General features: G+C 46.1%; 1 non-coding gene across 1 annotated transcript; it reads left to right on the top strand.

Moving 5' to 3' along the window:
- The first annotated feature begins 723 nt into the window (after nucleotides 1–723).
- LOC121241746 lies at nucleotides 724–801 on the top strand. Its single transcript, XR_005935774.1, has one exon. It is a non-coding gene; the product is annotated as a small nucleolar RNA snoR104 (small nucleolar RNA).
- Nucleotides 802–5,557: the final 4,756 nt, after the last annotated feature.

The raw sequence follows: 5,557 nt of genomic DNA, 5'->3' as shown, positions 1-5,557 counted from the left end.
TTGTAAATTTGTAAAAAGATTCTTGAATTTCTTATTTTTCACCCTCCTTAATTTCATAGATTTTTTATAATTAAGCATCACCATCAATTTCATTAGATTTCGTAATAGCATATATGGACAATTGACATTAATGCAATGTAAGATCAAATAAAACCTAACGCATACGTAATAACGTATTGAAGATAATGGATGTCCATTTGGCATGGTGCTACAATCACCCCTTTGGGGATGTTAACTTTTATTAAGGAATAGAAACAATAAACAATTAGGCTTAATGCATGACAAAACAAGTTTAGAGTAGACAAAAAAAGAAATTTAATCATCCACGTTCAATACTTGAACAAGGATATATACATTTTTTTTTTTATCACAAATTTTGCTTATAAAATACCAAGTTTCGAGTAGGATGCCATAGAAATAATGAGATGAACTTTGCTTCGCAATGGATGCAATCCAAATTTCCAACAGAGGCGCAAGGGACATGCATGATACTATGACTAAGACTAGTACACAACATATTTGAAATTATTCATGAATATTGAATAAAATTATAGATTGGGGACTATCCATATATATTTTTTAGCTAATTTATTATAACTACAATTGTTGATTGCATCAAATCCTTTTATTTATTTATTTATTATTATTATTTTTTTATAAAAATACATTGGGAGAAAATGACAATTCTTGACAATCAGAAAAATATATCTTTATGATTAACGAAAAACCTTCCAACAATAAACCTCTGTAGTTTCCTGCTTGTAGTACTAGAGCAAGTTCTGCAAGTCTCAAATAATCAAATTATCAGAGATACTTACAATTCTGGTTTATTTATATAAAAAAAAATCAATAGAGAAATCAAATTAATAAAAAATTACTTAAATATCATATCGTCGACAGAGACGACGATGGATGGCAACGTGCAACGAGACTGCAAGCTGACGGACGGGGTGAAATTTCAGAAGTCTGGCCATCTGGGACTCAGATGCTACTGCTACCGTGCTGTTGCCGGCTGAAGGAACTAGGAAGGCTGAAATCGATTTGGGTGAAAAAAAAAAGAGTAAACCCTAAGTTATACATGTTACGTGAAAGTCCAAAATAGCCCCTAAGTGTTTATTGAAATTTCAAAAATGCCATCCAAATAGGCTGCAGGATTTCATATCGGGCGAAATATGTGTTTCGGCTAAAAAATCAAATACCGGCTGGTGCACCCTATATTTTGGACGGTACGAAATGAAGATATTACCTGTAGCGGACCAGTGGCCGGTACGGCATATACCGGCCAGTAGGGTACTGTATCAAAAACACTGGTGTAGATTCCTGAGGGTAGGGTGTCATTAGGGAGGTGTCATGGCCGTGAGTCCCATTTGCCCCTATCGTCCACTTTCCCCATGCGTGGGTTGCTTCGTGGGTGAGTTTCGCTGGATCAAGGGTTTCCATCTTGGATTCCCCCATCGCTACGAGTGGAAAATTTGCAAACCTGGCCTATTTTGCCAGAGATGTGAGGCACTAGTCGCTTGGCATTTCGTTTGGTGGAGAAGGAATGCGATGAGGAGTCCAAGATGTTGCTCGTTTGGCATTTCGTTGGTGGAGATGGCATCCTAGGAGTCATGTCAGGGAGTCCAAAGACTAAACCTGCTCTCTGTTGGAGTCAGGATGTCTTAGGCTAAGCCCGCCCCTTTGGTTCCCTCGTGGAGGTAATTTGTCGAACGGCTAAGAAGTTGGTCCGCTCTTTGCGTTGATGGGGGTAGGGTAAGTTGTCGGGCAGCCAAGAGGCTGTATTCCCCTCCCACGTGAGTGAGGTTGGGCCTCTTGCCCATCTATTAGTCCTCACGGGGAAGTAAGTTGCTGGGCAGTTTGGAAATGGACCTGCTCTCACCTATTGACATCACAAGGAATGTAAGTGTTGGGTCAGACTGATGTTGATCCCACTCTTCGTTATGGCGGAGGTTGGGATAAGTTGCCGGGTAACCGAGGGGCTGGACCCACTCTTTGTTGCGGGAGGGAGAAGATGGCCTTAAGGTACCTCCCTTCCTTTAGAATTCCGTAGAGAGGTAAGTTATCGGTTAGTTTGAGACTAAACCCGCTCCCACCTATTGACGCTCACGAGGAAGGTAAGTCTTGGACAACCGAGGGTTGGCCCGCTCTCCGTTGCGAGAGGAATAAAGCAGCTTTAGGCGTAACTCATCCCTTTGGTACCTCGCAGGGAGGTAAGTGTCGGACAGCTGAGCAATTGGTCTGCTCTTCACCGTGATGGGGGCATGGTAAGTTGTCAGGTAGCCGAGAGGCTAGACCTGTTCTCCTCATGAGGGAGGTTGGGCTGCCTGTCCACCTTTTAGTCCTCACGAGGAGGTAAGTAGTCGGGTAGTTTGGGACTAGACCCACTCCCACCCGTTGAAATCACATGAAAGGTAAGTGTCGAGTGAGGTAGGTGTTGATCCCACTCTTTGTCGTGGCGGAGGTCGGGGTAAGTTTTCGGGTAGTCGAAAGGCTGGACCCACTCTCCGTTGTGGGAGAGAAGAGATGGCCATAAAGCGCATCTCGCCCTTTAGGGCCCCACAGGGAGGTAAATTACTGGGCAATTTGGGACTAGACCCGCTCCTGTCAGTTGACTCTCATGAGGAAGGTAAATGTCTAGCAATTGAGGGCTGACCTGCTCTCTACCGCGAGAGGGATAAAGCAGCCTTAGGCGTAACTCATCCATTTGGTGCCTCGCGGAAAGGTAAGTAGTCATTGATGTAGATATATTGATGGAGATTACATTGATGGAGATTACGTCGATGAAGTAAGGAGTCGAGATAGGCGAGACATATTTTATTCCTAAAAAGTCACACTTTCATTAATAGAGCATACACCGTGGAAATGTAAATTACAAGTCATAACCTTTTTTAGCAATAAAAATTTTGCAGGTGCTCAACGTTCCAGGGGTGTGGCAAGTCGTTCCCTTGGAAGTCTCGGAGCCAGTAAGAGCCCGGGCAATTGTTGGTGGTGACCACATAGGGGCCTTTCCCATCAAGGGCCTAGCTTTCCTTTGTCTCGAGTAGTTGTTCCCATTTGTTTCAGTATGAGATGCCCGATCTTGAATGCCCTTAATCGTACACGTTTGTTGAAGCATCGTTCCACTCTTCTCTTGTTGATGGTTGCCCTTACTTCTGCTTCAAGCCCGACCCCTTCCAGCAAGTCAAGCTATTCTTCCAATCGTTCATCATTGGAGTTGTGCTCGAAGTGTTGTACCCTGTAGGTAGGGATCCCAATCTCGACTGGTGGCCTCGCCTAGTGACTATAAGTGAGGGTGAAAGGGGTTTCTCCCATCAGGGTCTTCACTGTGATCCGGTACGCCCATAGAACTCTGGGAAAATCCTCCGCCCAAGCGCCCTTTCTGTCACTAAGTTTCTTTTTAAGTATTCCCATCAGTGTCTTGTTGGTTGCTTCTACCTGCCCGTTGGACTGAGGATGTCCTGGAGACGAGTAACAGAATTTGATCCCAGTTCCCGGCACTAGTCTTGGTAGTGATCAGAGTCGAATTGCCTTCCATTATCTGATATGATGACGCGGGAAATGCCAAATCTGCAGATGACCGTCTTCTACAAAAAGCGTGTGATGTTGCTTGCCGTGATCATTGCAAACACCTCGGACTTTACCCATTTCGAGTGTCATCCCACTGCTAATCCTGGCGGTAGCTTCCGGGCAGCTTGAGTTCAAAGGGATCAACTCCAGCGGTTTGTTTGTCTCCACCTTCCTAAGTGCTTGCTCATCTCGAATCTCCCTATCTGCTGGGGTGTGCTCAGGCGGGGGTGGGAGAACGTGGTCATCGTCTAGGGTGTGGACCACATGCACCCCGCCTCCCCTGGGCTTTAATTCCTGCACGTAACACTCCCATGCCAGGATCTGCTCTCCTTGGATTTCTCCCACTCTCCGAGGTGTCGGAAACTTCATCTTCAAGTGATAGGTTGACGTAACTGCCCTTAGCTTGTTCAGGGTAGGCCTGTCGATTATGGCATTGTAAGACAAATGGGCCTTTACCACAAAGAAGTCGACGATGACAAAATTCGTACAGGGGGCGCTACCCGTTGACGGTCTTGACTGGATGGACCATCTCCTCAAAGAAACCTTTGAGTGGCATGGGAACTGGTTGGAGTCGGGCGGAGTCGATCCCCATTCGGGTAAAGGCTTCCCAGAAGAGGATGCCTGCTGAACTGCCATTGTCGACAATGATCCTCCTAGTGGTGAAGTTGGCGACTAGCATAGTCACCACTAGGGCATTGTTATGTGGATGGAGGACCCCTTCCTCGTCGTCTTCTCCAAAGGAAATGACGGGGGTCGATTTGTTTCTCCTGTACTTGGTGGGGTGGTACTCTGCCGAATACACTTCTCGTTATCCCGCTTGCTTGGCGTGCGCCTTCAGACTGGATGAGGTCGCGCCCCCGCTAGGGAATCCTCCCATCAGCAGTTGGTCTATTGAAGATGACGTGCCCATCTTTTTCCCCATCTCCTCGTACTTCCCCTTGAGGTTATACAACTCGTTCTGCATGTTTCTCCTTTCTTCTTCCTCGTTACCTCTCCCTCCTGCATTTCTGGATCCTACGTGCTTGCTGTTGCTCTGTTCTACTTCATTTTCTGGCTTGTCGGTGGCTACTCTAAGCATCTCTTTCTCTTTTCGAAGGGTCTCCACTTTGGTAGTTAGTTTTTCTGCCAGTTGTTTTATCGCGGTGAGTCTTGCTTCCATGTTTGTTGATGTTGCTTCTTCTTGTCCCCGAGTTGTCTGAGAATGGGTTGTAGTAGGCATACAAAAGACATGTGAAGTCTATAGAGATCCCACAGATGACGCAATTGTTAACGTTGTGTTTCATACGCCTTTGAGCTGGGTTCTAACAATTCGGGTCTTGAGTCTTTCACCTGCACAATTAAGAAAACACGGAGAGTGGGGATCCTTGGTGGAGGCCGGAGAGTCTCTGATGCTAAAGTCAATATATCAGCTTAGTAGTTTGTGCGTGAGCTTAGAGAAATCAGAGAGAGTTTTTTATACTTGGGGGTCAGCTTTTATACTAGGTTTCTGGGTGGGGACAACTCACACCTGGCTTTGGGGAGTCCATGTCGCTTCAACTGTTCGTTTAGTCAGAATCATTTAATGTGGCATAGAGTCTGGAGAGTGGCGCCATTAATGCAGCGTGGCTCCCTGTCTTACTTTATCTTGTGAATGTTCCTGTTAAGGCTTTCCATGCCTGCTGTCAGGAGATCAATAGTTCTTCCTATTTCCCATCCACCTGCCTGCGCATGTTCCCTAGGGTAGGGTGTCATCGGGAGGTGTCAGAGCGGCGAGCCCCATCTACCCCTACTGTTCGCTTTCCCCATACGTGGTTTGCTTCGTGGGTGGGTTTTGCTCATGAGCCGAATACTCTGTAGAAGCCCTCTGACTCCTTCTAGAGGGGGTCGTTGGGCTTAGCTGGGTTTGGTCGAGCTCTCTGACTTACTTCCCCAATGGTCCTTTGTGGGCTTGCTGTACGGGTCGATAGAAGGAAAACCCTCTTATAGAAAGGATAAAGATCACAACGCCACA

Source organism: Juglans microcarpa x Juglans regia, chromosome 7S, assembly GCF_004785595.1.
Source record: "Juglans microcarpa x Juglans regia isolate MS1-56 chromosome 7S, Jm3101_v1.0, whole genome shotgun sequence".
NCBI classification, from domain to species: Eukaryota; Viridiplantae; Streptophyta; class Magnoliopsida; order Fagales; family Juglandaceae; genus Juglans; species Juglans microcarpa x Juglans regia.
Note: the sequence above shows the minus strand (reverse complement) of the source record. Positions and strands in the feature narration are given on the sequence as shown.